Genomic DNA, 10928 nt, shown 5'->3' on the forward strand with positions numbered 1-10928 from the left:
TGGTCTGAGGTCCTCACTTGGAGGGGCAGAAATGCTCAGTGATAATTGAGCAAAAGCTAGCCATGTAGAGAGGTGGGAAAGGATATACCTGAGAGGGGGTGTCCTATGTGGGCCACTTCAGGAGTAGGGAGGATGAGAGAAGGTGAGGATTTGTTAGATATCCGTGAAATGGCCTGGGGCTCGCCTTTAATTCTATGAAGGGTGTAAGTCACTCTTTAAGACTCCGCCCCAAACCTGTATTCTGGGAAACACATTCCTAACACAAACCTGACATGTGTCCTTCTGCTTAAAGGTCTTATTTCCTTCATAACCTTTCCTGCCAGGTAGGTGATAAGGTCCTTACAGCAAATGTGGTGGTGGACGGCTAGTCACTATGATTGAGTTCAGGTCCTAGGCTATGAACCCCCCACTCCAGGAAGGAGGTCATGGCTCTTCCATCCCACAGCTGCCACAGTGCCTGCTACACATGAACAGCTAGTGCTCATTATATATTGAGTTTGAAATGAGTGAATATTCATACCTCAGATTGGGCTCAGCGGGAGAGGAGCAGAGTGGTTAAGAGCACAGACACAGACACTGGAGTTAGAATTCGTGGGTGCAAATCCTGGCTTTGCTTGTGCTAGCTGCATTGATCTGGTCACATCCTGTGGCCTCTCTGTGCCTCAACTTACTCATCTGTAAAGTGGGGATCATAGTAATAGTATAATAGTACCTGCCTCAGAGAGTTGTTGTGAGCCTTACATAATACATACACATTACTTCCAGCACTCGTAAACATTCAATAAATGTTACCTGTGATTTTTATTAAGAGCTAAATTAGCCAACTTGACCACATAGTGACTGGTATACTTTGGTAAGGATGGGTGTATTTGTATCAAGTAGGACTTACAAGTAAACATCATTTATTTTTGCTCTGCCTGCTTTCCATGGACATATATAATGACAGGTAACTGTATTATTTTTCATAAAATTTTTCCTTGAATCCAAAATAGGAAAATACACATAAAGACAGAAATAGGGGTCTTGACAGAATACATCAAGTGAGACTCTTAGGGATGAGCTGGTTTCAGAAGACCACCTCTAGTTATTAGGGAGTGTCATGTGGGAGAATTTTATTCTATCTCCCTATAAGATCACCTGAGGTGGGTTTCTGGAATTCCAGTAGAGCATAAAAATAGGAATATTTGGTCAACAGACAGCCAGTAGGTATAGTCCTAGCTGAAACGGTGTATTATATTGGTGAGAAGGGCCAGGTACCTCATGACATCACTACTCAGTACTGTTGTGGAATACTTAGAATTTAGAGTGGTTATGAAAAGCTCTGGGGCTGATATTGTCTATCGCCTTTTCTCTTTTGTCTGTGAATACTCAGGAATGTACTATCCAATACAATATACACTAGTCATATGTGGTTATTTATATTAATAAAAATGAAATAAAATTAAAAATTCAGTTGCACTAGGCACATTCCAAGTGTTCCAAAGCCTCATGCGGCTAGAGGTTAACACATTGTACAGCACAGATAGGTATAGAACATTCCATTGAGCAGCATTGACTTAGAGTGTATACGTTTTTTTTACTTTGAATTGCCGATTGTAAATGAGATACCCAGAGATGGCCAAATCCAGAATTCATGCAATGAGGATGTTGCGGAATTGAATTCAAAAATTAGGAAATGTAAAGAGTAAGTTTACTTTCAGACAGTAAAATTTGACTCTTTTATTTTTTTGTTCAACAGCTATTGAATAACTAACCACTCTATGTGTAACTCTAAACTTAGGGGCTGTGGGGAAGATAGCAAAGTCTGGCAGATGCAGTCACTGCTCCCAAATTACTTCCCATTGAGTTGGACAGATACTAAGTATATGGAATGACATTAAACAGCAGTCCAAGGAGGTGTGTGAGAAAAAAAGAAAAAACAAAACAAAATGCAGTGAAATGCTGTGAGACCAGAGTGGGTTTGATAAAAGACACAATGCCTGACTTTGACAGGACAGGAGGCATAAGTGGAGCTAAGCCAAGGAGACAGAAATGGGTACAGCACCCTTGGAAAACAGGAATCAGGTCTCTAGATGAAATCAAAATATTAGTAGGCAGTCAGATTGGAAATGGGGCTGTGGTCAGATTTTTGAAGGACTTGAAAGCCAATTCAAGATGATTTGATTAGACTTTATTCTGCAGACAGTGGGAGCCACAGAAGGGTTGTGAGCAGAAGAATACAATCATGCAGGCAGTATTTCGTCAAGGAGAATCTGGCTAGGGTTAAAAAACTGGACTGGAGGAAACAGCCATCTCTGCTGGGATTCTCTGCTGGGTTGCGGGAATCCACACAAGAGATGAGAAGGACAGGAAATAGGTCAATGAAAGGGGAAAAGGAAAGAGAGGTGATAAAAAGGAAAACTTAATAAGTTTTGACTGAGCAGGAAAGAGAAGGGCAGAAACATAGACCAAGATGGCTTACTGGCTTTGGATATTTGAGGTTTAGGAAATATCTGTTGATTTGCAGTTTGAGAGGTGGCTCCTAGATATAACATCATTGGATCCTATCTTGTACCTCCTTGAACTGCTATTTAATGTTCTTCTATGCATTGAGTATTTATCTAACTCCAGAGCAAGCAATTTAGGTCAATGATTGCAACCCGCCAGGCTGTGCTTTCTTTCCCAAAGCCCCTAGTTTAGTGCCATGCAAGGACAAAGTGCCCAGTTAGTGAACAGCTGTTCTGCAGTTAATTATAAAGTCAAACTCTATTGTCTAAACCTACCCTTTAAATTTACTGGGGTAAAGAGAAGAAGGAATTATTTGTTTTAAAATAAAAGTCCTGAGCAAATGTTTCATTATTTTGGTGAAGAGAGATGAATGCCCACAAAATGCCCGGTGTCTGCAAAATGGGGGTACAAATACCTCCCTTGTAGAGTGCCAAGGATTAAATGGGAATGCATGCAAACTACCTAGCAAGTAGTAAGCCATGAAGACATGTCATTTGATTCTAATCTAATGAACTGAACAAGCACATGTGGGATTGAAAAACTCCATACATAATTTTATGGCACCCAATATCTCTCCACTTACTCATTTATTGGGTGCCATAAAATGGGGGAAGTTCTAGAATTATTCTAGATCACTCCAGGCAGAATTGTTAAAGATCTTGTTTGCTCAGTAAGGCAGAAGCCAGGGAGGGCCCAGCCCCAGAGATAATCACACACTCAGGTTTCTGGCTCACACCTCACTTGTTCCTGCCTCTTTTGCTCTTTGGCTATGAGAACATTGTCAATGGGGCATTGGAAGGAAAGGATATTATTTAACAATATTAAACAAAATTTTCCAGAAAAGAACAAAGCAGCCATTTGTATGTGATGTGACTGATTTTTTTTCATCAGCATGAGAAAAATCAGTGTCACCGTACTCAAATTCAACATGTTCACTACAGCCAGAACCCATGTCAGGTTAGGATATGGCACCCTATCTAAAGTCACAGTCTCTTCTCAGGGTACCTTCCACCTACTTCTCCCTTTGTGTATCATGGTCAGACAAAGCTATTTAACAGACCCCCAAGAACTACTTTTACCTGAATAGGAAGTCTAAACTCCACTGCTTGATTTCCCTCCAAATATTTCATTCACAACATTGATTCGGCCAGGTTTCTCATTTTCCAAGTGCCTTAGCTGAAGAAGTGCACTATCTACTGGACTTAAAGATCCAATACTCACTTCCCTTCTGTGCTTTGGCCATGGTCCTTACCTGGGATGACCTCTCTGTTACCCTCTGCTTTGCTAAATTGTAATCGTTCTTCAAGGTGCAGCCAAGACCCACTTCCTCCATCTGGTGATTCCAGCCTATAGGCATGTCATCTTTTTCTGGACTGCACTTATTTACAGTGACAAAAAATTTACCAGTCTTTGTCTCTTGTTTCTTACATGTGTTTTTCCAACCAAACATGGTTTTTCCAACCATGAAGTTAGGGTTCATGTCTTGCCCTTCAAATCACATCATCCGGATTGAAGGTAATGGCTCTATGATATTTAAAAATCCTAACTCTGGTTCAGGGTTTTCAAAGAGACATCTTAGAGACTTGACCAAGGGGCAGAGGCTTTCATCTTTTTCCTCCTCCCCACCTATTTCCATTCTTGGCTTCTATCAGAAGTTCTGATTTTAGATGCTTTATGTATCGAGTACCTTGTGTTTGAAGAAAAGATTCCTTAGCTAAAGCTTGAGAACTACAGATTCCAGCAATTAGAAATATGGGAGTGGACTGACTAGTTATGGTGGCAAGGAGTATTCTAAATTGACTCATTCTCATTCATGACTATCTGAAAGCTGAACTACTCGGGGCAAGTCAAGTAGAGGATGGGGCTCAGCCCTTGGGAGATCCATCCTCCTGACAGAAAAAGGAATTTGTTCATTTTAGGAAACTTGGAAAGCCCAGAAAAGTATAAAGAAAATGAAATTCAACTCTAATATCACCACCCAGTAAGAGATATTGTTAATCTTAGTGTACTTTCCAGTTTTCCAACCATATACACTCACATGAAGATAACTTGTCATAGTTGAAATCATCCCATATGTTGAGTTAGGTAACCTCCTCTTTTCACATGCAATTATATTACAATCACTACAAATCTTCTTAAATGTATTTGTGATGGTTCATTATGGTGGGTTGGTTTCCCAGAAAGCAGACTGGCTTGCTGGGATGCAGATTGATGTGCAAGATATTTATTAGGAATAATTGGTCCTTGGAATTGACAGCTGCAAAAAGGAAGAGAAGGAGGCAGGAGTAGACACAGAGAGGGGTTGAGCTGTGATGTAGGCCCAGCAAAGACCTTACCTAACTCCATGGGGAACTCTGGAGTGGGGATGGCTCTGGAGCTGTACTAGGTTGAAGTGAAGGGGCTGAATCTTTAAATCCCTAGGAGTACCATTGATTGGTTTCATGCTGTCCCTGGAAGGATGCATGATCTTAGGCTAGACATGATCTTAGGTTTTTCGGCCCAGGCATTTGTCAGAGAGCTCACAGCTGAAGGCTGGCTTGGGGTAGCATTCCTAGAAGCTAGGAGAATAACTCCTTCATTTCCAAAGGGGGATCTGGGCAGCACATCACAGCCTCACTACACCCATAATAACTACACTGTGTGGCCGATTAACAATAATGGCTGAAATTGAGTACGGACCTATGACAGCATTGTGTTAGGTGATCTTATTTAGCCCACAGCTGCTCAACGAGGTGATAATTAATGCTATCCCCTAATTGGTTCCACAGCTGATAAATGGGGGAGCCAGAATTTGAACCCTAAGTCTTTGTTTGTTTTGGTAAGTACTTAAAAGAATGTTTGCAGGTAAGAATTTGAATTTCCAGGCAAAAAAATCTTACATATTGAAGAGAGAAAGAGGTATGCAGCACTTTCATCTTTGAAATCAACTAAAGAATGATTTTCAGAAATGGTAAAAATGATATTTGCTAGCCCCCAGATTAGGAACACTTAAATAACCACATGAGGGCACATTTTTAGAAATTGTGAATCAAGGACAATAGACACTGTGAGGAGTTACTTACAACACGTTCCATTCAAACTCTTATTCAAAACACAAAGCAGCAACTACCAGTTGATAAGGAACCTCCAAGTCAACCTGGCCCCTTTCTGTTACTATGCATGGAAATCATTATTTCTACACGTGAGAAGGGAGGGTAATGCTACAGTTGTAGGGGGCTCTCCCAGATCCTTTTATGCAAAGCACATTTAGTGTCATTCTTATTTTTGAAAAGCTATTTTGATTAAGAAACAATAAAAGTTAATATTTTATTCTTTAGATCAATATAGATGTTAGGATTTGGGTTCAATGCATCTTCCATTCTTACCATTTTACTTATTTTTTTCCACAAGCCTACCCAGCTTTTTTTTATTATTATGTTATGTTAATCACCATACATTACATCATTAGTTTTTGATGTAGTGTTCATGATGCATTGTTTGGGTATAACACCCAGTGCTCCATTCAATATGTGCCCTCTTTAATACCCATCACCGGGCTAACCCATCCCCCCACCCCCCTCCCCTCTAGAACCCTCAGTTTGTTTCTCAGGGTCCATAGTCTCTCATGGTTCGTCTCCCCCTCCGATATCCCCCCCCCCTTCATTTTTCCCTTCCTACTATCTTCTTTTTTTTTCTACCCAGATTTTTCATATTTCTTTAAATATATATTTTTTAAGATTTTGTTCATTTATTTGACAGAGAGAGACACGGCGAGAGAGGGAACACAATCAGGGGGAGTAGGAGAGGGAGAAACAGGCTTCCCACGGAGCAGGGAGCCCGACGCGGGGCTCGATCCCAGGACCCTGGGATCATGACCTGAGCCGAAGGCAGACGTTTAACGACTGAGCCACCCAGGCGCCCCTAGATTTTTCATATTTTTTAAATCAAAATCTTCCTAAAAAGACAAAAGTTCTACCAATTTTTTGCGTTGGTCTATTTGCCAGCCTAAAATCTTCCACACATGTTGCTTATTAATCAAAATAAATAGTGTTTCAGGGAGATCGCCTTTATTTATTTATTTATCCCACTTAAGCATCAGCACAAAAATTAAAATTCAGGGTCAGTTATTGCTGGGGAGTGTTCACAGCAATGTTATGTGGTTGCCAAGCAACCAGTGGGCGGGTGTTACAGAGAGGAAGAGAAAGCTCCATCAGCCAGCGCTTCAATCGCAGTATTGGCTTTCATTTGAAACGTGCTAAATAATAGGGCCATGCAATTTGCCTCCTTTAGCCCAAGTTGCTTACTTTTCTTCTTGAATGGAAAATTAATCTGGTTTAGTGCTGGGTAACATTTACAACCGTATTTCCTCTGCCAGGCATTGGGGAAAAAAAAGTGTTTCCTGCTTTGGGAAATAAGGAAGTTCTGTTTGTTTTTCATGTTTGCCTTTCTTTCTTTCCTTCTTCCTTCCTTCCTTCCTTCCTTCCTTCACTCCCTACCTCCCTCCCTTCCTTCCTTCCTTCCTTCTTTCTTTGTTAAGCAAACGCATTATTTACAGCCTGTTAAGCCAGGATCAAAGCAAGAGATTAAAGAACTCAGGAAGAAAAGAGCATCCAGGATAGCACTTTATGAATCATAAACACCTTCACTCATCTTCTAGAAAACTATGTTTAATAGTCTTAATTTGTTACCTAATGTTCTTGAGCTTTTGAGATACACACACACACACACACACACACACACACACACACTGATGAGTCAGAACTGCCAATATTGAGTGCCTCAAGTAAAAGAGGGTGGTTCTGGCGTGTAGGGTGGGAGTGGGGGTAGAAAGAGTCCCCCAGTGCCTGAGGAGGAGATCTGAGAGCTGACCTAGGCAACAGGCAGTGTTAGGGGAATTTGTCAAGAGGTCAAAGGGGGCTACATTTCTACTGCAGCTCAGAGCCAGCATATCTCCTACTTGCCATCTGCTCACACATAAGGCTTAACAGAGGCTTAACAGTGCACCTTGCACAGAGTAGGTGCTCAGCAAACATGCTGGCACTGCACAAATCTTGCTATGCGGAGCCTGGATACAGGAAGTTCTCTCGGGACTGCTGCACTCACTCATGAAGCTGTAGGGGAGCGTATTTTGGGCCTCCTGTAATTTCCTGTCTTGGGGATGGAGAAAATGGACTAGCAGCCAAGGCTGACAAGCTGTTTCTGGCTGAATGTGAACCAGGCTTCAGCTCTGCATCATCAAAACTCTTCTGCACTTCTTCTCCTTTGAATAATTTCGTTTTCATCTGCCTGCAAGAGCTATTGAAAGTGGGTTCAGGGTTACCTTCAGAGTAGCTTTAACAGGGTTCCCACACTTTTGCAGATTTATAAAACTTGGTCCAGCTAAGGACGCCAAGAGACTAACTTGAGGTTCTCCTTTGGAAACACCTCTCCTTTCTTTTCTCCCTAGCTGCTGCTACTGGTAATTTTAGATCCCCGCTATCCAGGGCTGGGCACCAATCCAGCCTGCTTGCTGGACTTCCTGCTGGCAGACTTCTACTCACCCAGTCTCCCCACTGTGTCCCCACATCCTTCCTTCCATGCGCTATCATTGGCAGAATCTTCTCCAGTTGTTTGTCCTTTCTCTTGAATACCACATTTGTCCACTATTGCTTCGTAGGATCTCATCAGCTCTTTTCACAGTCTCAGACAACAGAACTCCCAGGTCAGGGAACCAAGCCACCTTGGTGGTCTTCAGAGGGTTCCTCCAAGTTCTAGAAGCCCTCAGAATTTGAGAAACAGCACCCTGTAATTTTCCACTTGAATTCTTGAATTTTCCATTGCATAGTTCTTGTACAGTTGAATTTTTGAACTCCAGATAGTATTTTACTTTGATCTTATAATGGGCAGTTACAGGGAAGAGGCAGAACCAAGAAAGAGAGAGAGAGAGAAGAAATGAGGGCAAAGAGAAAGTTAGACATCCAAGTAGAAGTGAACAAAGGAGAAGGGGCCTTCAGTGGAAGGGTAGAGAAAGAAGGTCCATGATACAGGAAGTCACTCAGGGCCTCCATGAATGATCTTAAAGCAGAAAACACGTTCTCAGATGATTAAGAGGTAATAGGCAGCAGAACAGAAGAATCCAGGATGCTGGGAAGAGATGCAGGCCCAGTGCAGGAGGATTTGGGTGAGTCTTCTGGGGTGAGAGAAGTGCCTATTAGAACCAGCAGGCCCTGATGGGCAAGTGAGATTATAGAACTGGGATCCCTCTTCCCCTCACTCTTCCTCTCACTTCAGACATTTTCCTTCCTTTCCCCCATCTCTTGAATATTTTTGGGTATCTTAAATTTCTTTTTCTCTTTCCTGAATCAGTCAATCAATCTCCTTCCCTCCTCCGCTTTTCCTCTCTTACCTTAAAAGTGTTTTGCAAGCTGTAGGTGTTGACCAGTCAGTAGGTTGGGAAACCAGTATGGAGGGTTATAATAGGCAGTTTTCAAAACACTGAAATAGAACATAGAATATATTGAATAATATGCAACACAATAAGAAACATTGGAGTGCATCTTAGGGTAAGGGTAAATTTTTGTTTCAGTTGTGTGTATGGGTATGAATGTTTGTGTAAAATTATTTTCAAACTGTGGATTGTGGTCAAGAAAAGTTTGAGAGGGGAAAGATGGCGGAGGAGTAGGGGACCCTATTTCAACTGGTCCCCGGAATTGAGCTGGATATCTACCAGACCACTCTGAGCACCCATGAAATCAGCCTGAGATGTAAGAAGATCTGGGCCTCTACAAACAGAATATCGCAGGCGGTTGGTTTTGAGGTACGAAGCGGGGAGCCATGATTCTGCAGGCAGATATCAGAGGATAAACAGCAGCGGGAAGGTGCCTGGTCGTGGGGTCGTGCCTACACCGCTGGTGAGTGACAGCCTCACACGCTGCAGAGGGGCACAGACTCACAGACTGGTAGCGTTGGGAAAGGCCTTTAGGGCAGCCCCCGGGTGGAAAACCAGACCTGCAGGGTCGCGCGCAAGTGAACCGCAGCCCCCCGGACAGAAACCCAGAGCGAAGGTCATGCGGACGCGAACTGCAGCCTCTGAGAAGGAAACCCAGTGCGCCGGGGTCGTGCCAGTGAACTGCAACCTCCGCGGTGGAAACCCCGAGAGGCGGAGTCGCGTGCGCGCGCGAACTGGAAGAGGCTGGCGGTTTTAGAAGCACAAAGGGCAGAGACGTGCCCCGACCTGGAGGCAGGACTGGGAGCGCACAACCCAGGAGGCTGCAGTTTATAGCAGCACGGACAGAAACGGAGACAGTGTGGCCTGGAGAGCTCACTGAAGAACGGACTGAGGTCTCTCTGCTCTGAGGCAGAGGGTTGGAAACGGTCTCTTCTGCTCTGACTCGCGGAAGAGACGCGGAAAGCCACCAGGGAAAGCTGCCAGAGAACAAAAGCCCCAAAGACTGATTCCCATTGAGCCCATCCCCCACCACAGGGGTGCAGGGCAACTCCAACCAAACAGGGTTGCCTGAGTAACAGCGTGGCAGGCCCCTCCTGCACAAGACAGACTGGGAAAACAAGAGGCCAGCAACGCTAAGGTCCCAAGAAAACAGGTGCATCTTGCTTGGGTTCTGGTCAATAATTTGGACTCTGTACATTCCCTCAAACACCCATCAACAGAATGACTAGGAGGAGGAGCCCCCCAAACCAAAAAGACTCAGAGATTATGATTTATGCTGCAGATTTACAAATGGATGCAGATATAACCAAGATGTCAGAGATGGAATTCAGGCTAGCAATTGTGAAGACAATGGCTAGAATGGAGAAATCAATTAATGGCAACATAGAGTCTCTAAGGGCAGAAATAAAAGGGGAATTGGCAGAACTTAAAAATGCTATCAATGAGATCCAATCCAATCTGGATAATCTAACAGCTAGGGTAACTGAGACAGAAGAGAAAATAAGCGATCTGGAAGACAGTATAATAGATAAAAAGGGAAAAGAGGAGGCCAGGGAAAAACAACTCAGAATCCATGAAAATAGAATCAGAGAAATAAGTGACACCATGAGGCATTCCAATGTCAGAATCATTGGAATCCCGGAGGGAGTGGAGAGAGAGAGAGGGCTAGAAGATGTATTTGAGCAAATCGTAGCTGAGAACTTCCCTAATCTGGGGAATGAAACAAACATTCGAGTCCTAGAGGCAGAGAGGACCCCTCCTAAAATCAAGGAAAACAGGCCAACACCCTGGCATGTAATAGTAAAACTTACAAATCTTAGAACCAAGGAAACCATCTTAAGGGCAGTTAGGGGGAAGAGATTCCTTACGTACAGAGGGAGGAACATCAGAATAACGTCAGACCTATCGACAGAGACCTGGCAAGCCAGAAAGGCCTGGCAAGACATATTCAGGGTACTAAATGAGAAGAACATGCAGCCAAGAATACTTTATCCAGCAAGGCTTTCATTTAGAATGGATGGAGAGATGCAGAGCT

Source organism: Mirounga angustirostris, unplaced genomic scaffold, assembly GCF_029215605.1.
Source record: "Mirounga angustirostris isolate CCGP_5_RB_7025 unplaced genomic scaffold, mMirAng1.0.hap1 SCAF_1, whole genome shotgun sequence".
Taxonomy (NCBI): Eukaryota; Metazoa; Chordata; class Mammalia; order Carnivora; family Phocidae; genus Mirounga; species Mirounga angustirostris.